The 20,635-nt window shown below is 45.3% G+C and overlaps 2 pseudogenes; both read left to right on the top strand.

The window, feature by feature from the left end:
* The first annotated feature begins 3,850 nt into the window (after positions 1 to 3,850).
* On the top strand, positions 3,851 to 7,349 carry LOC123089578 (sister chromatid cohesion 1 protein 1-like; annotated as a pseudogene).
* A 6,742-nt stretch (positions 7,350 to 14,091) lies between these two features.
* Positions 14,092 to 15,696, top strand: LOC123090337 (uncharacterized; annotated as a pseudogene).
* Positions 15,697 to 20,635: the final 4,939 nt, after the last annotated feature.

The raw sequence follows: 20,635 nt of genomic DNA, 5'->3' as shown, positions 1-20,635 counted from the left end.
GCAAACAGTGTAACAAATAAAAAAAATAGATCAAAGTGATTACCCTATAAACAGGAACAATATGGTAAGGATTTGGTATGGCACAATTGCAAGTAAAAGCTGGCTGAAGAGTACTAATTGCATTTTCTTGATTACAAATCAAGGTGGACGATCTAGTGATAAACTAATTCTAAATTTAGGCAACCTAATTACTAATTTTAGGTAGAATCTGTAGTGTAGTTTGTAAGAAGATGCATGCGTTGTTGATAATGTAGCATGTTAGGTCGTCTAAAAGGAAATTCTCAAAGAAATAACAAATAACACAGCATCTTATATATGTGAGTTGAATATGAAACAATTAGATGAGTTCATGACAGCAGGCCTCTATAAAAAGAGGAAGGAATGGGGGGAAAGTAGGATAGATGAATGTGAACAAAAAAGGATTTTTCTGCTGTCAAAATATATATAGAGAGGGTAAACACATATCGTAAGAAGTTAGATGTGTGAACTATTTTGACAGTCTCAAGCTAGATAAATATCATAATCATTTCCAACTAATCCTTGCATCTTAAAAATCGAGAACCATTTTTGGAGCTGTAGAAAATAAGGAACAGTGACATAGTACATTCTATTGGCACGCCAAGAGCAGTAAATATCCCCATTCTAAAAAAAAGGCCCTCGCGTCGCTCCCTCCCCAGGGGCGACACGGGCGGCGACCAAATCGCCAAGGCCTCCGGCCACCACACCCAATCCCACCCCTCGCCGTCGCCGGCGCCTCCTGCGGGCAAAGCTCTCATGGAGCAGGCGGCGGCGGGGCCCCTTTTCTCGCGGCGGGCGGCTCCTCTCACGAGCGGGGGATCTCTGAGCGGGGCGACGTCGGGCGGAGGGCGGCGGCCGGAGCGGCGTCGTGCCTCTTGCGGGCGGCGAGTGGGGCGCCGGGGCGGCGGCCTCGGTCCGGGCTCCTGATGTGGCCGGGGTGTGGACGGCGCGCGCTCGCGCAGCGGCGGCTCGGATCCGGCTGTGCGCGTGGGGCGCGGTGGTTGCAGGCGTGCGTCGGGCGCGGTGACCAGCTGGCGTGGCGGGTGTGCTCCTCTGGAGTGCGAGGTGTGCTGCGGAGGAAGATCCTGCTCGTCTTCTCTGCTGCTTCGCCTGTGCAGCTCCGATTGGATCTGGTGCAAGGTGCATCGATCTGGGTGCTGCGCTTCGCGATGCGGCGTGGGTTGCTGCGGTAGAGGTGGCTACGGTGGTGCTGCGGTGGTGGACGGCGGCTTCGGCCAGGGGGTGGTGCGTGTCTGGTCGCGGTGGATCGTGGGATCCCGTGGCAAGAATGAGGTCGGCCTCAGCAGGTGGTGGCTGGTGGGTGGCGGTCGGTGGTGGTAGGTGGTCGGCGCATCTTCGGGAGAAATCTTTGCTCCGGCCTTCTTCGGAGCCGGCGAAGGCGGTGGCCGCGGGTGCCGTGATCTTTCTTGGAAGCGTCGCCGTGGAGGTGTGCTCCTTCTCCCCACGGCTTTGGCTCCGGAGGGAAACCTCAGATTCGCTGGGTCGGGCGATGGAGGCGTCTTCGCGTCTTTCTCCTCCTTGGGGGCATCGTCTCGGAGCCGGCTACGACTGGGAGACTGGTGGATTGCGGCATCTTCGTCGTGGATGGCGGCATCTTCGCCGTGTAGTTTGCTAAGGCGGGGCGCTGGTTTCTGTTTGGCAACGATGATGTCGTCGAGAGGAGCTCGGGTCGCGGCGTGGACTTCGGTAGTCGGCTCTTCCCGGCGTGTCCGAGGTGCTTTGAGGGCACGGTCGGCGCAAGTCCTGCATATTTCCCTGGTGAGGCTCGTCGTCAAAGTCGGAGCTGTCGGCTGCTTGCGCGTGTGGCCATCTGGTGGCATGTGCCGTCGTGGCTTCTATGCGGCCGTTTGCGGGTTGGCTTCGCGGTTGGAGCTCAATGGTGAAGTCGGAGTCGCTCGTTCGAGGCAACCGGTGATGACGATGACGCTTGCGACTCCTCGACGAATGATTTTCTACTTTGCAGCTTTGTGTCCCATGTCGGTGGCCAAGTTGGCCGGTGGTGCCCATGTCACGTGGGTTGAGTTGTATCGGTTTTAGCTCGGTTTTCCGTTAATTAACCGTGCAATTCTCTTCTTCTTATTCAATGAAAATGGCAAATCTTTTGCCCCGTTTAAAAAAAAAAGAGTAGTAAATATACAGGGCATATTCTTTGCCATGCATCTATGTCATTTAATGATGTGATCAGAGAGATTACACCACTACAGTACTATGTGCTTCATAGAATTAGTGCAAATCATGGATTTTAGGATCAGAAGTCCATGATCTCATGGACATGGTTTTTCCATGTACAATGTTTTTTTTTTGCCTCCATGTTGCACCCTGATACAAAACACTTCTGCACATATGGGTGTTTCATCTATCTTTTGGAAATAGGTTCAGAATAAATCTGAGGAAATATTATCATTCAGGTACTCCCGATCACTCCAGTGGTGCATTGAGACAAAACTGAAAGCTGCAAGAATTTTTTTTGTGTATCAGCCTATACAGCAAGAACTGAAATAACCCTGGCACAGTCAGTTAAGAACAGCTGTTATGAATATAATATAGCAAAGAATGGTATGGCGGTTCAAGAAAAGCATACTTGATATTCCCTATATGTTGAGTGATAACATGCTTCTATTCATCCACACCGGGGTACAGCTTTATATGAGATACATCAGAGGGGAGAGGGGAGATACACACGCACGCTTTAGAAAACGAACTCTGGTGCCTGATCCTATCTTTACGTGAGCTGATGCTAGATAAGTGGGGCATGATTGCATGCATGGCCGCTTGATCAGAACGGCCCGTGAGACCTGTTCATGTGAGAAACAGCATATTCTAACACAATAGAATCACTTGAGATCGCAAGAACAAAGTTTTGAATTTTTCTAGGGTCACCAATTGCATAATCTAAAAAGCATTCTATTACCTGCCAACCATACGGAGTACTATCCATGGAGGGTTGCAGGTTGTGCGTTGGCTTCTGGGTGAATTCAAGAAAAGCGGTGATGGGCTGGATTAGCTTGAATTGGTGATGATGACATCACCGACAGCATGATCAACGCTTCAGCTTCTAGGCTTGAACGGCCAGATCGAGACTTGATGTCAGCAAGACTCTCAGAGGATGTGAAGTTTGGCGTGGAGAAGGCGGGCAGCCGGAAGAGGAGTAGAGCTATGAACGGGCTGTTGATTTCCAAGTGCTTTATAGATCGAAGGGGGAGATAGGTCCAAGGATCAGGATAGTGGAGCAGTGCCTGTTCGGTTGCCCTGATCATAACTTGAATGGAGGAACGGTACCGTCATTTACTTCGCCAGCCCGATGGTCTCCTGCCTCGCATTTTCCTTTTGCGCATACACCGTGCCGAGAGGAGAGGAAGGGACAAAGCTGCATGCTTGAGGGTGGCCCGTTGCCTGCTTAGATCGGTAGCCAAATGGTCGTGTGCCTCGCCAGTTTCGTCTACATGCACCTTGTGTTGTGAGAGACGAAAGGTCAAATCCGCATACAACTGGTGGCTTGCCGGAATTAGTACGGAAGCTATAGTAGCAGTAACTGCAAGGATGACGAGGACAACAACGAATGATGTGGCTTCACCCTGTGGGAAAAAAATTCAGTAGTGGGAGGTACATTGCTGATGTGGCAGGAATGATGATGTGGATAGCTTGCATGCTTAGAGAAATAGGATAGTGGGGATGACCTATTTAGGTATTATTATAGATATATTGTGTGAGAAACTACGAAAGTTTCAACGGTGGTAACTATAGTTCAATACATAACCTAAAATACAATCTAAATTGAGAAGAGTGAAACTACGAAAGTCTCGGCGCGAGAATGTTCTACTCGCACCAGCTCCTCTCGCGGAAGGCGCCGCTCGGCTAGATATGGTACGTCTACCCCTACTCCGGCCGCGTTGCGGCGGCGGCAGCCACTGATTTCGCTTTTATCCGCCGGGTTTTTTGGGGCGAATGTTAGGTTCCGGGGTTGTTTCTGCTCGATCCGCTCCCATTGCGGGTTCCGCTCGCCCGCCGCCGCTTCGATCCGTCACTGACTCTATCTCCTGTTTGTTTCCACGCCAACATCAACCGCAGGCGCCTCGACATCATCAAAATCTGGTGAGCGCGAGACCGACCAATCTAGTTTCCTCTCTACCCAATCCCCTCGAGCGGTTTCCCACACCTGCTTGATTTTAATTCGCGACTGTGTTGTCTGTTTGTGTGCCTCCGGTGCAGCGAGGAGATTCTGAACCCGTCCGTGCCCATGGCGCTCAGGCTCTCCGGGATCCTCATGGGTGAGTCACTCAGATTTCCCTCGGGTTTTTCTCTGCCTCTCTGGATCGTCTGTGTGATACGCGCGTTCGTGTGATTTGCGTTCATATGAGCAGGTGGCGTGGTGATCGTGTACGAGAGGAAGGTGAAGCTCCTCTACGGTCAGTCTCACTTCCCTACCGCCTTTCTCCCCAGTTGCTGCACTGTTTTTTTTGTTCTGAAGCGCTTAGATTCTCATCATCGACTCAAATCTGTGTGTGCATGGTCTCTTCCTCGCAGACGATGTGTCCCGGCTCCTGGTAAACTTCCGAGTTTCGCCCAATTTCTCTGCGATCCATTCGCTTGTACCCTTGCTGGTTCGGCTCGAGTTATGACCGCGCTAATTTCTCGTGCAGGTTGAGATCAACAGGGCATGGAAGATCAGGCCGGCCGTGGACCACACCGTCCTCCCCAAGGGGAAATCGCAGGCCAAGTAAGTGCTCTCTCCATCTTCACGCCTTGCTACATGTTTCTGTGTGCTTTGTGTGAAGCACTTCTTTGTCAGCGAGATCTGGCTTACTGTGGTGATAGATAGTTGGTGTCCATTTCTTCCTGGAGATGGGATTTTCTCTTTGTGTGCTCAGACTTTGTGGTGTTAGATTGATGGTTTAGATAGGGGGCTATTGCAAGCTGGCCCTATGGACAACTTAACTTTGTGTGTGTAGGAATTTTTTTAGACGTTTGGTACTTGATAGCCATGCCAGTCTGACAGCTTGCTTGATACCAATTTGTATGTGCTGCATTGTGCAGTACTGATTTTGCGATGATATCATGTACTCTCGGCGGTAGTACATTGTGGTGTTTTCTACAAGTTTCCTGTTGTTGCCATATCATTGGTTGTTCCATGTTGCCTTTACATTTTGAGCCGAGCATGATCTGGGTTACGTGATGATAGTGAAGAGCTGGTGACCAGTTCTCTCTCGAAGTAGAGTTTTCTTTTGCGTCTTAGTTTGATAGTTTAGATTGGAGGGTATTGCAAGGTGCCAAGATAGCCACATGGACAACTTAGCTTTGTGTGTTTACGAAATTTCTTACAGGCTTGATAGTACTGCCGGTCTGTTAGCTTGCTTGGTACAAATTGGTATGTGCTGCATTTGTGCAGTACTGATTTTTTATGAGCTTGCACCGATACTACATTGTGGTGTTTTCAGTTTTCTAAAAGTTTCCTGATGCCATATCACTGGTTCTTCCATGCTGCAAAATGTAACTGAGATGCGCGGTGCTAGACATTGGTCCTTGCTGTGTGATCCTGCTATAACTTGACTCTGTTCTTGTGTTTGTGGGGCTGCAGCTATTCATATAATTTCTCATATGTTTTCCGCCTCCTCTCTTGATATTTCGATTGTTTTATCAAATTCATGAATTAAAATTCAGGGTCAAGGGAGACTGTTTGGGTGTTCTAGCTGCTGATGCAAGGGTTAATGCAGGCATTATATTTCTCTGCATGTTACCGATTTTGATGTCTTGGTTAGTCAGTTTCAATAAGCTCCAGATTGCAAAGTTGTTTATCAGGTCATAACGCGTGTGTATTTTTGTATGATGGAAGTCTATTACATTTTAAGGTTTATCCCTTTTTGTAGGATATAGTTTGTCCATTTCCTATCTTAATTCTTAACTATTTTAGTAACGGGGTGTCTGCCTGGCACAGGGAGAAATAAATTAGTATTGGGCTAATTCACTGTTGACGTATTATTTTTGGTATCTGTTGCTCACATCTGACTGCTCAAGTATCAATATATCTCTTTAGACTGGACAGTGTAAAGATCTGAGATTCTGAGGGTCGTATGGTGAGATATAACCCAATATTCAAGGGGGGGTTTATCATCTTACAAAAATGTTAATGTTTCTTAGCATTCTGCCATGTTTAAAGGACAGACTCATGTTGATGTGCGCCTTTTCCTTCACCTTTGAAAGCGCGTTAGCACTCTATATGCTCTATGCAACTTCTTGGTACTGTATCATTTGCATCGAGTTATGTTCTCTCTTTGTTAGATATTCCATACATGAACTCCTTTTCACCAATGTAAAACTAGCATACAGTGGGTACAAAATGGTGGGATAGAGAATGATATGTCATAAGATTGATAAAACAGTGTGTCCTTTTTATCTGAAAGTTCAGTTTGTTGCAGGTATGAAGCAGTGACACTGCCAGAGAACTTGATGGATATGGAGGTGGAGCAGCCCATGCTTTTCACGGATACTGATACTGCCAAGTTCCGGTGAATGGTAATCCTTGTCATCTTTGGATTCTAGAAGTCGAAACTCTGATTAAATGCATAATAAGTGGTGCGAAATCATGTTATAATGGATGAGCTTTTCTGTTTCCTGACTTCTGCGCCACTCATCTGACTGAAATCTATGCATGTGCAGCGTCTGGAGGATTTGGATGAACAATATGTTAATGTCAACCTAGATGATGATGACTTATCCCGTGCCGACCATCATCACCAAGGTATTTCTTTCTGCTCTTAGGAATTGCACCTTGTGGTTTCTTAAGGGCTACTTTTTCTAACTCTAGGTTATGTATGATCTTATCTCAGCTGAGGCAGTCAACATTACCCTTGTCGATCACTTTGAGCCTGGGCTTGCTGAAACTGATGTCTTCAATCATTTTGAGAGGTAAATCAAAGTTATATTTCCCTAATAGAAAAAGAGAAGTTACAGCCCTGAAACTTGTGGGGCTTCTTTCAATTTGGAGGTGAGTACCAATATTCATTCTGCAATAGTTCCTTGTCACCAGATTTGACATAGCACATGATGACACGACAGTCAATATTACTCCCACTGAACACCCACAGGCTCCAACTTCACTGATTCCCTCTCCAACAAGGCAGGCAGACCCTCCTCAACAACAAGAACAGTATCATGCTGCCCCATCCCCCACCACGAAGAACCTCAACAAGGTGAAATCAAGCACATGATTTAGTATATTTGATGATGATATCATGGGAAATGGTTTATTATCATGTAAGATTAGAAATTATCTCGGTTGATGCCACTGGATAACATTTTCATCTCACTTTTGAGCCAGCGACACATTTACCATGTTATTTCAATTCAGGGAAACTTCTATCCAAACTTTTCTCAATGCATCAACTTTTTTGTAAGTTTCTTCAAGGATAGTACAAGTTTATGGTTACTGTGACAGCTAAAGATTTGCACTGGTTCTTACCATATTATGTGCTATGACCATGTGGTCAAGTAGCTAAAAGATTATCTTCACCCACACCCTTGTAAATAGCCAAATCAATGATATAGGACTATGTTGTGGGTTAAGTGGACAGAAATGTACTCTTGGTTGCAGATGAGTCACACCCATGGATAGTTAGAATAGTGTGTTAGGCTCCGGATAGAGAAGAAACAGGGAACAAACTGATGAAAGAATGATCATACCGAGGGAATTCACTCAGAACTAACAAGAATAATAACGTGCTCCAACTAGAGCGGTTTAGGAACTGCTAGAAGGCTCTAGGGGAATAAATATGGAATGACTTCTAATTTTTTGGTCTGTATGATTTGAATTACGTGCACACAAACCCCGAGAAAGAGTTCCTGGAAATATCGACCCAAAAAATGACGTTTAGTAATTCTAAAAGGGACTACAGGATGAAAAACAAAAGTTTTGGCAGTTAAAGTTTGAGATTCGACGGTGCCGTAAATCCGTTTGGTCATCAGGTGTTATGAGCCACACCCATGGATAGCTAGAATAGTGTGCTAGGCTCAGGCTACAGAAGAAACGGGGAACAAACTGATGAAAGAATAATCAAACCGAGAGAATTCACTCACAACTAACAAGAATGATAACGTACTCCGATTGGAGCTATTTAGGAACTGCTGGAAGGCTCTAGGGGAATAAATATGGAATGACTTCTAATTTTTAGCTCCGTATGATTTGAAATACATGCACACAAATCCCGAGAAAGCGTTCCTATAAATCTCGGCCCAAAAAAGGACGTTTAGTAATTCTAAAAGGGACTAAAGGATGAAAAACAAAAGTTTTTGCAGTTAAAGTTTGAGATTCGATGGTGTCGTAGATCTGTTTGGTCACCAGGTTTTACGAGCCACACCCATGGATAGCTAGAATAGTGTGCTAGGCTCAGACTAGAGAAGAAACGGGGAAAAACTGATGAAATAATGATCATAGTGAGGGAATTCACTCAAAACTAAGAAGAATGATAACGTGCTCCGACTGGAGCGGTTTAGGAACTGCTGGAAGACTCTAGGAGAATAAATATGGAATGACTTCTAATTTTTAAATCCATATGATTTGAAATATGTGCACACAAACCCCGAGAAAGCATTCCTGAAAATCTCAGCCCAAAAAAGGACGTTTAGTAATTCTAAAATGGACTATAAGATGAAAAACAAAAAATTTGGCAGTTAAAGTTTTAGATTCGATAGTGCTGTAGATCCGATTGGTCATCAGGTGTTACGAGCCACACCCATGGATAGCTAGAATAGTGTGCTAGGCTCAGACTAGAGAAGAAACGGGAAACAAACTGATAAAAAAATGATCATACCGAGGGAATTCACTCAGAACTAACAAGAATAATAGCGTGCTCTGACTGGAGCGGTTTAGGAACTGCTGGAAGGCTCTAGGGGAATAAAGATGGAATGACTTCTAATTTTTAGGTCTGTATGATTTTAAGTACATGCACACAAACCCCAAGAAAGCGTTCCTAGAAATCTCACCCAAAAAGGACTTCAGTACTTTTAAAAGGGACTACAGGATGAAAAACAAAAGTTTTGGCAGTTAAAATTTGAGATTTGATGGTGCCGTAGATCCGTTTGGTCATTAGGTGTTACGAGCCACACCCTTGGATAACTAGATTAGTGTGCTAGGGTCAGACTAGAGAAGAAACGGGGAACAAACTGATGAAAAATGATCATACCGAGGGAATTCACTCAGAACTAACAAGAATGATAACGTGCTCCGACTGGAGCGGTTTAGGAACTGCTGGAAGGCTCTAGGGGAATAAACATAGAATGACTTCTAATTTTTGGGTCCGTATGATTTGAAATACGTGCACACAAACCCCGAGAAAGCGTTCCTGGAAATCTCGGCCCAAAAAAGGACGTTTAGTAATATTAAAACACACTACAGGATCAAAAACAAAAGTTTTGGCAGTTATAGTTTCAGATTCGATGGTTTCGTAGATCCGTTTGGTCATCAGATGTTACGAGCGACACCCATGGATAGCTAGATAGTGTGTTAGGCTCAGACTAGTGAAGAAACGGGGAACAAACTGATTAGAGAATGATCATACCGAGGGTATTCACTCATAATTAACAAGAATAATAATGTGCTCCGACTGGAGCAGTTTAGGAACTGCTGGAAGGCTCTAGGGGAAAAAAGATGGAATGACTTCTAATTTTTAGGTCCGTATGATTTGAAATACGTGCACACAAACCCTGAGAAAGTGTTCCTGGAAATCCCGACCCAAAAAAGGACGTTTAGTAATTCTAAAAGGGACTACAGGATGAAACACAAAAGTTTTGACCGTTAAAGTTTGAGATTCGATGGTGCCGTAGATTCGTTTGGTCATTAGGTGTTACGAGCCACACCCATGGATAGCTAGAATAGTGTGTTAGGCTCAGGCTAGAGAAGAAACGGGGAACAAACTGATGAAAGAATGATCATACTGAGGGAATTCAATCAAAACTAACAAGAACGATAACGTGAGCAGTTTACGAACTGCTGGAAGGCTCTAGGAAATAAATATGGAATGGCTTCTAATTTCAGGTCCGTATAATTTGAAATACGTGCACACAAACGCCGGGAAAATGTTCCTGTAAATCTCGGCCCAAAAAAGGACGTTTAGTAATTCTAAAAGGGACTACGGGATGAAAACCAAAAGTTTTCGCTGTTAAAGTTTGAGATTTGATGGCGTCGTAGATCCGTTTGGTCATTAGGTGTCACGAGCCACACCCATGGATAGCTAGAATAGTGTGCTAGGCTCAGACTAGAGAAGAAACTGGGAACAAACTAATGAAAGAATAATCATACTGAGGGAATTCACTCAAAACTAACAAGAATGATAACGTGCTCCGACTTGAGCGGTTTAGGAACAGCTGGAAGGCTCTAGGGGAATAAAGATGGAATGCCTTCTATTTTTTAGGTCTGTATGATTTAAACTACGTGCACACAAATCCCGTGAAAGCGTTCCTAGAAATCTCGACCCAAAAAAGGACGTTTAGTAATTCTAAAAGGGACTACAGGATGAAAAACAAAAGTTTTGGCTGTTAAAGTTTGAGATTCGATGGTGCCGTAGATTCGTTTGGTCATCACGTGTTACGAGCCACACCCATGGATAGCTAGAATAGTGTGCTAGGCTCAGACTAGAGAGAAACGAGGAACAAACTGATGAAAGAATGATCATACCGAGGGAATTCACTCAGAACTAACAAGAATGATAACGTGCTCCGACTCGAGCGGTTTAGAAACTGCTGGAAGGCTCTAGGTGAATAAAGATGGAATGACTTTTAATATTTAGGTCCGTATGATTTGCAATACGTGCACACAAACCCCGAGAAAGCGTTCCTGGAAATCTTGACCCGAAAAAGGACATTTAGTAATTCTAAAAGGGACTACAGGATGAAACACAAAAGTGTTGGCCGTTAAAGTTTGAGATTCGATGGTGCCGTAGATCCGTTTGGTCATTAGGTGTAACGAGCCACACCCATGGATAGCTAGAATAGTGTTTAGGCTCAGGCTAGAGAAGAAACGGGGAACAAACCAATGAAAGAATGATCATACCGAGGGAATTCAATCAGAACTAACAAGAACGATAACGTGAGCGGTTTACGAACTGCTGGAAGGCTCTAGGGAATAAATATGGATGGACTTCTAATTTTAGGTCCGTATGATTTGAAATACGTGCACACAAACGTCGCGAAAGCGTTCCTGTAAATCTTGGCCCAAAAAAGGACGTTTAGTAATTCTAAAAGGGACTACGGGAGGAAAAACAAAAGTTTTGGCAGTTAAAGTTTGAGACTCGCTCGTGTCGTAGATCCGTTTGGTCATCAGGTGTTACGAGCCACACAATGGATAGATAGAATAGTGTATTAGGCTCAGACTAGAGAAGAAACGGAGAACAAATTGATGAAAGAATGATCATACCGAGGGAATTCAATCAAAACTAACAAGAAAGATAACGTGCTCCGACAGGAGCGTTTTAGGAACAGCTGGAAGGCTCTAGGGGAATAAAGATGGAATGACTTAATTTTTAGGTCTGTATGAATTGAAATATGTGCACACAAACCCTGAGAAATCGTTCCTGGAAATCTCGGCCTAAAAAAGGACGTTTAGTAATTCTAAAAGGGACTACAGGATGAAAAACAAAAGTTTTGGCTGTTAAAGTTTGAGATTCGATGGTGTTGTAGATCCGTTTGGTCATCACGTGTTACGAGCCACACCCATGGATAGCTAGAATAGTGTGCTAGGCTCAGACTAGAGAAGAAACGAGGAACAAACTAATGAAAGAATGATCATACCAAGGGAATTCACTCAGAACTAACAAGAATGATAACGTGCTCCGACTGGAGCGGTTTAGGAACTGCTGGAAGGCTCTAGGCGAATAAAGATGGAATGACTTCTAATTTTTAGGTCCGTATGATTTGCAATACGTGCACACAATCCACGAGAAAGCGGTCCTGAAAATCTCAGCCCAAAAAAGGACGTTCAGTAATTCTAAAAGGGACTACGGGATGAAAAGCAAAAGTTTTGACTGTTAAAGTTTGAGATTCGATGGTGCCGTAGATCCGTTTGGTCATCAGGTGTTACAAGCCACACACACATGGATAGCTAGAATAGTGTGCTAGGCTCAGACTAGAGAAGAAACGAAGAGCAAACTGATGAAAGAATGATCATACCGAGGGAATTCACTCAGAACTAACAAGAATGATAACGTGCTCCGACTGGAGCAGTTTAGGAACTGCTGGAAATCTCTAGGGGAATAAAGATGGAATGACTTCTAATTTTTAGGTCTGTATGATTTGAAATACGTGAACACAAACCCCGAGAAAGCGTTCCTGGAAATCTCGGCCCAAAAAAGGACGTTTAGTAATTCTAAAAGGGACTACAGGATGAAAAACAAAAGTTTTGGCTGTTAAAGTTTGAGATTCGATGATGTCGTAGGTTCGTTTGGTCATCACGTGTTACGAGCCACACCCATGTATAGCTAGATAGTGCGCTAGGCTCAGACTAGTGAAGAAACGGGGAACAAACTGATTAAAGAATGATCATACCGAGGGAATTCACTCAGAACTAACAAGAATGATAACGTGCTCCGACTGGAGCGATTTAGGAACTGCTGGAAGGCTCTAGGTGAATAAAGATGGAATGACTTCTATTTTTTAAGTCCGTATGATTTGAAATACGTGCACACAAACCCCGAGAAAGCATTCCTGAAAAGCTCGCCCCAAAAAGGGACGTTTAGTAATTCTAAAATGGATTATAGGATGAAAAATAAAATTTTGGCAGTTAAAGTTTGAGATTCGATGGTGCCGTATATCCGTTTGGTCATCAGGTGTTACGAGCCACACCCATGGATAGCTAGAATAGTATGCTAGGCTCATGCTAGAGAAGAAACGGGAAACCAACTGATGAAAGAATGATCATACCAAGGAATTCACTCAAAACTAACAAGAATGATAACGTGCTCTGACTGGAGCGGTTTAGGAACTGTTGGAAGGCTCTAGGGGAAAAAAGATGGAATGACTTCTAATTTTTAGGTCCTTATGATTTGCAATACATGCACACAAACCCCAAGAATGCGTTCCTGGAAATCTCGGCCCAAAAAAAGACTTTAGTACTTCTAAAAGGGACTACTGGATGAAAAACAAAAGTTTTGGCAGTTCAAATTTGAGATTCGATGGTGCCGTAGATCCATTTGGTCATCAGGTGTTACGAGCCACACCCATGGATAGCTAGAATAGTGTGTTAGGCTCAGGCTAGAGAAGAAACGGGGAACAAACCGATGAAAGAATGATCATACCGAGGGAATTCAATCAGAACTAACAACAATGATAACGTGCTGCGACTGGAGCGGTTTAGGAACTGCTCGAAGGCTGTAGGGGAATAAAGATGGAATAATTTCTAATTTTTGGGTCCGTATGATTTAAAATACGTGCACGAAAACCCCGAGAAAGCGTTCCTGGAAATCTCGTCCCCCAAAAAAGGACGTTTAGTAATTCTGAAAGGGACTACAGGATGAAAAACAAAAGTTTTGGCAGTTATAGTTTGAGATTCCATGTTGCCGTAGATCCGTTTGGTTATCAGGTGTTACGAGCCACACCCATGGATAGCTAGAATAGTGTGCTAGGCTCAGGCTAGAGAAGAAACGGGGAACAAACAGATGAAAGAATGATCATACCGATGGAATTCACTCAGAACTAACAAGAATGATAACGTGCATCAACTAGAGCGATTTAGGAACTGCTGGAAGGCTCTAGGGGAATGAAGATGGAATGGCTTCTAATTTTTAGGTTCGTATGATTTGAAATACATGCACACAAACCCCGAGAAAGCGTTCCTAGAAATCTCGGCCCAAAAAAGAACGTTTAGTAATTCTAAAAGGGACTACATGATGAATTTTTTTTTTGTAGTTAAAGTTTGAGATTCGATGGTGCCGTAGATCCGTTTGGTCATCTCATACCCATGGATAACTAGAATAGTGTGTTAGACTCAGGCTAGAGAAGAAATGGGAAACAAACTGATGAAAGAATGATCATACCGAGGGAATTCACTCAGAACTAATAAGAATGATAATGTGCTCTGACTGGAGCGGTGTAGCAACTGTTGTAAGGCTCTATGGGAATAAATATGGAATGACTTCCAGGTCTATACGATTTGAAACACATGCACACAAACCCCGAGAAAGCGTTCCTATAAATCTCGACCCAAAAAAGGATTTTTAGTAATAATAAAGGGACTAGAGGATGAAAAACAAAAGTTTTGGCAGTTAAAGTTTGAGATTCGATGGTGTCGTAGATCCGTTAGGTCATCAGGTGTTACGAGCCACACAATGGATAGCTAGAATAGTGTGTTAGGCTCAGACTAGAGAAGAAATGGAGAACAAACTGATGAAAGAATGATCATACCGAGGGAATTCACTCAGAACTAACAAGAATGATAACGTGCTCTGACTGGAGCGGTTTAGGAACAGCTGGAAGGCTCTAGGTGAATAAAGATCGAATGCCTTCTAATTCTTAGGTTCGTATGATTTAAACTATGTGCACACAAACCCTGAGAAAGCTTTCCTGGAAATCTCGGCCCAAAAAAGGACGTTTAGTAATTCTAAAAGGTACTAAAGGATGAAAAACAAAAGTTTTGGCTGTTAAAGTTTGAGATTTGATGGTGCCGTAGATCCGTTTGGTTATCAGGTGTTACGGCCCGAGGCACATGACTGCTAAGCAATTAACCCAACGCTCCCCCCCGGCCCCCGCGTTGCTCCCAAGGGGCGACTCAGGTGGCGAAACCCTAGCCGCCACCTCAAACTCCCCTCCTCCCCTCCCTCCCCTCGCCGTCGCCGGAGGATACCGGCGGGCGTAGCCCTCGCCGGTGGACGGCGGCGGCGGGGCCCTTGTCCGTGGGCTCGCGCGCTGCTGTTTGTGCGCTGGAGCGGCGGGAGCGCGCGGTGGCGAGGCAGGCGGTCGTCTGCGCTCAGGGGAGGCCGTGATGGTGTGGAACGCATGCGCGGTGGCGCTGCTGTGGCAGCGGTCGGCCGCTGCTGCGAGCTGCAGAGATGAGGGCGCCCAGATCTGGGCTGCGCGTTTCTGCCCCAACCCACCCGTCCCCCTCCTTCCCCCCCTCCCGGCCGCCATCGGTGGTAGCCGCTGGGCGGGTGAGCACGCGCGCGGCAGTCCTTGACGGCTGCTGCTCTGCTGTGCCCCGGCGGTTCCTGGCGGTGGAGGCTGCGGGCCGGCGCGGCGGCGGCGCGGTGCAGGTGGCTGTTGTCGCCTGCTCGTCGCGCTCCCGGCGGTGGCCGGCCTGCTGACGCTGCGCCGGTCGGTGCTCCTCCTGCGACTACAACGTTCCTAGGCATCCCTCCATGTGTGCTGGTCTTCTCCGGCGTTCTTCTCCAAGTCCGGTCTGCCATTGCATCTGAGGTCCCTGTTCATGGGTCGGGGCGAAATCCCCGCGCGGCGACGGCCTGCGCTGTCAACGGCGACGCCCGAGGGTGCCGTCACCTCCTTGGAGGCGTTGGCGTGACCCTGACCAGATCTCCTCCTCGAGCACCGGGAGAAATCCCAGGTCCGGCCTCCCGGACCGGGCAGCGGCGGCGTCTCAGCGCCGTTCCCTTCTTGTAGGCGCTGCTTTGGCTGCAGGTGGAGTTTGATGCGGCAGATGGAGGCTGGTGATGCATCGCTCTGGCGTAGACTGCTACACAGGGAGCGGATTGCAATGTATGCCAGCGCCCGCGCTTCCCCAACGGTTGCTACACCAGTTCCTGTTGAGCCTTGCCCTTCACCCGCCGACTCTCTAGGCACATGGGTGAGAGGTACATTGGCCTGGGCAGTCCTGGAGCTGCAATCGTCCCTGGAGCTGTCTGGCAATGGCAGTGAAGCTGCCCTGCTGGGCGAGGCCTAATGTCGTTGCGTGTCTATAGTTGAGGGCACCTCCTCACCTAGTTGTAGTCGCTCGCTTGGTGAGGACGGTCGTGTATTTGTGTGTGTGTGTGTCCCTCCTTTCTGGAGGTTGTACCCCTGATGTCTTCCTGTTCAATGAAATGAAACGCAAAGTCTCTTGCGTTTTCTCGAAAAATCAGGTGTTACGGCCCACACCCATGGATAGCTTGAATAGTGTGCTAGGCTCAGATTAGAGAAGAAACGATGAACGAACTGATGAAAGAATGATCATACCGAGGGAATTCACTCAGAACTAACAAGAATGATAACATGCTCCAATTGGAGCGGTTTAGGAACTACTTTAAAGCTCTAGGGGAATAAATATGGAATGACATCTAATTTTTAGGTCCGAAATACATGCACACAAACCCCGAGAAAGCGTTCCTGGAAATCTCGGCCCAAAAAAGGACGCTTAGCAATTCTAAAAGGGACTACAGGATGAAAAACAGAAGTTTTCGCTGTTAAAGTTTGAGATTTGATGGCGTCGTAGATCCGTTTGGTCATTAGGTGTCACGAGCCACACCCATGGATAGCTAGAATAGTGTGCTAGGCTCAGACTAGAGAAGAAACGGGGAACAAACTGATGAAAGAATGATCATACCGAGGGAATTCACTCAGAACTAACAAGAATGATAACGTGCTCCGACTTGAGCGGTTTAGGAATAGCTAGAAGGCTCTAGGGGAATAAAGATGTAATGCCTTCTAATTTTTAGGTCTGTATGATTTAAACTACGTGCACACAAATCCCGTGAAAGTGTTCCTGGAAATGTCGGCCCCAAAAAGGACGTTTAGTAATTCTAAAAGGGACTACAAGATGAAAAACAAAAATTTTGGCTGTTAAAGTTTGAGATTCGATGGTGCCGTAGATTCGTTTGGTCATCACGTGTTACGAGCCACACCCATGGATAGCTAGAATAGTGTGTTAAGCTCAGGCTAGGGAAGAAGCGGGGAACAAATTGATGAAAGAATGATCCTACCAAAGGAATTCAATCAGAACTAACAAGAATGATAACGTGCTCCGACTGGAGCGGTTTAGTAACTGCTGGAAGGCTCTAGGGGAATAAAGATAGAATGCCTCCTAATTTTTAGGTTCGTATGATTTGAAATACGTGCACACAAACCCCGAGAAAGCATTCCTGGAAATCTCGCCCCAAAAAAAGACGATTAGTAATTCTAAAAGAGACTAAAGGATGAAAACCAAAAGTTTTGGCTGTTAAAGTTTGCGATTTGATGGTGCCGTAGATCCGTTTGGTTATCAGGTGTTACGGCCCACACCCATGGATAGCTTGAATAGTGTGCTAGGCTCAGATTAGAGAAGAAACGAGGAACGAACTGATGAAGGAATGATCATACCGAGGGAATTCACTCAGAACGAACAAGAATGATAACATGCTCCAATTGGAACGGTTTAGGAACTACTTTAAGGCTCTCGAGGAATAAATATGGAATGACATCTAATTTTTAGGTCCGTATGATTTGAAATACGTGCACACAAACCCCCAGAAAGCGTTACTGGAAATCTCGGCCCAAAAAAAGGACGCTTAGTAATTCTAAAAGGTACTACAAGATGAAAAACAAAAGTTTTCGCTGTTAAATTTTGAGATTTGATGGCGTCGTAGATCCGTTTGGTCATTAGGTGTCACGAGCCACACCCATGGATAGCTAGAATAGTGTGTTAGGCTCAGACTAGAGAAGAAACGGGGAACAAACTGATGAAAGAATGATCATACCGAGGGAATTCACTCAGAACTAACAAGAATGATAACGTGCTCCGACTTGAGTGGTTTAGGAACAACTAGAAGGCTCTAGGGGAATAAAGATGGAATGCCTTCTAATTTTTAGGTCTGTATGATTTAAACTACGTGCACACAAATCCCGTGAAAGCGCTCCTGGAAATCCCGGCCTCAAAAAGGACGTTTAGTAATTCTAAAAGGGACTACAGGATGAAAAACATAAGTTTTGTCTGTTAAAGTTTGAGATTCGATGGTGCCGTAGATTCGTTTGGTCATCACGTGTTACGAGCCACACCATGGATAGCTAGAATAGTGTGTTAGGCTCATGCTAGAGAAGAAGCGGGGAACAAATTGATGAAAGAATGATCTTACCGAGGGAATTCACTCAGAACTAACAAGAATGATAACGTGCTCCGACTGGACCGGTTTAGGAACTGCTGGAAGGCTCTAGGGGAATAAAGATAGAATGCCTTCTAATTTTTAGGTTCGTATGATTTGAAATAAGTGCACACAAACCCCGAGAAAGCATTCTTGGAAATCTCGGCCCAAAAAAGGATGTTTAGTAATTCAAAAACGGACTACAAGATGAAAAACAAAAGTTTTGGCAGTTAAAGTTTGAGATTCGATGGTGCCGTAGATCCGTTTGGTCATCAGGTGTTATGAGCCACACCCATGGATAGCTAGAATAATGTGCTAGGCTCAGACTAGAGAAGAAATGGGGAACAAACTGATGAAAGAATGATCATACCGAGGTAACTCACTCAGAACTAACAAGAATGATAACGTGCTCCGACTGGAGCGATTTAGGAACTGTGCTGGAAGGCTCTAGGGGAATAAGGATGGAATGACTTCTAATTTTTAGGTCCGTATGATTTGAAATACGTGCACACAAACCCCGAGAAAGCGTTCCTAGAAATCTCGGCCCAAAAAAGGACGTTTAGTAATTCTAAAAGGGACTACAGGATGAAAAACATAAGTTTTGGCAGTTATAGTTTGAGATTCGATGTTGCCGTAGATCCGTTTGATTATCAGGTGTTACGAGCCACACCCATGGATAACTAGAATAGTGTGCTAGGCTCAGGCTAGAGAAGAAACGGGGAACAAACTGATGAAAGAATGATCATACCGAGGGAATTCACTCAGAACTAACAAGAATGATAACGTGCATCGACTGGAACTAACAAGAAACAGTGTCAAAACTTGGCATGCCACCACATGTAATTCTCAGAGCGAGCAGAGGGCAAGGATGGGATTTCGCTTAGGCTGCCCTTTTCCGATTCGCTGATAGGGCGAGGAGGGCACCGATTGGGTGAGAACCCTAGCCACCACCCCTCATCGCGCCGGCCTTCTTCCTTGTAGCCGCCGCCACGGTCCCCTTTCCTCGCGGTTCCCCTTCCGCCGCCTAGCTCACCGCTGTTGTTTTCCCCGCCGAGCTCGCTCGCCGCCGTCGCATCATCTTCTCCCCGCCACCACCGCATGGCTTCTCCACTCCTCCTCTATGCTAGGCAGGAGTGCGGCCCCGCCGCAACATATGAGGTGGGGCTACAACCATGCCCCCTTTGCCTCCTCTTCCCAATCGTCCGACTCGAGCCGGTAAGATCCAGCCGTCGAGGCCACCATCCTCCTCCGCCGGTGTACAGGTCCATCCATCTTCTCACCGCGCTACTCCCCGTCGAGCTCATGCGTGCACCGGAACTGGTGGCCAACACATCTGTCATGTGCGCGCTCTCTCTCCTCTACTCCTTGACGCGATATCGATGCCGCCCCCCTTTGCCACGCGATGGCGACGGTAAGAGCTTCGAGTCGTCCAGGTTAACCCCTGTCGTGGAGCTAGACGAGGTTATGGCGTTCCCAAGATTTTTAGGCTGCTGCTCCTCTGTCCATGGCGTTCCACAGAAGCTGTGTGTTGCTGCTATTCCCTACAATTGCTACCTACACTTCTTTGTCCAATGCTTCATCTACTCTGATTTTCAGAAATTGTTGCCCGAAGAGATCTCCATGAAGCACTACGCCTGATGCAGATGTCAAAGTACTCAATCTACTGTGATGACCACCAACGGTGTAGTCTTAATGCGTTCTCTGACTTATACTCTATCCTGAGAGATAAAACAGCAAGGACTAGCAGCATGGATGTGAGATATGGTCACGCTCTTAACCTGATCTCCAGAAAGGTATAATCTGTACCTACATCTAAATTAATTGGTACCACCATTGTTGGGCATTGATTGCTGACAAAAACTCTCTCCTACTCGAATATTTGTATATACCGTAGCAATTCTCTCTGGTAACAGCTACATTAATTTTGAGATTGCTAACAGAAATTCTCTCCTGCTCGATATGATGGTACAACTTTGCTAAAAAAGCCATTATATGCGGTACTAACAAATTGTAGCAATAGGATGCGCTGACATCAATTTACTGCTCTGGGTTAATTATTATTCGATGACTGTCTAAAGATAGATTTTCAAATACCGAAGGCGAGTTAGTCAATTCATTCATCTGTATCGTACAATATATGTCTCATAATGTTTGCTGATTAGCAAAGCTGACTCCTTAGAATATTTCTTTTGTTATCATGTAGAATTACCGTAGTATTGTTATGATACTTGTGTCAAAGTTCATCCCATGCTCCCAGTTCCCTATTGCCATTTTCATAATTTTGGAGATTTAGTTTAGTTATAAATAATCACGTCATCCGACATTTACTGTTTATGTCTGGACTAGAAATGAAATGCAAATATAGCATTTAAATTGGATGGTAACTGGAAGTAGATAAATGTTATAACCTTTGTACTTATCAATGGAAGTAATCAATGATTTCTCCCTTTTATGAGTAGTTAGCATAACTGATATTTTCTCACAATTTGTGTTTCTCCTGTCTCTTCAACATCATTTCACATAGCACTATATGAAAACTTATCTTTGAGCAAGTTATAATTCTCCATGCTAGC

This window comes from Triticum aestivum, chromosome 4B (genome assembly GCF_018294505.1).
Source record: "Triticum aestivum cultivar Chinese Spring chromosome 4B, IWGSC CS RefSeq v2.1, whole genome shotgun sequence".
Lineage (NCBI taxonomy): Eukaryota > Viridiplantae > Streptophyta > Magnoliopsida > Poales > Poaceae > Triticum > Triticum aestivum.
Note: the sequence above shows the minus strand (reverse complement) of the source record. Positions and strands in the feature narration are given on the sequence as shown.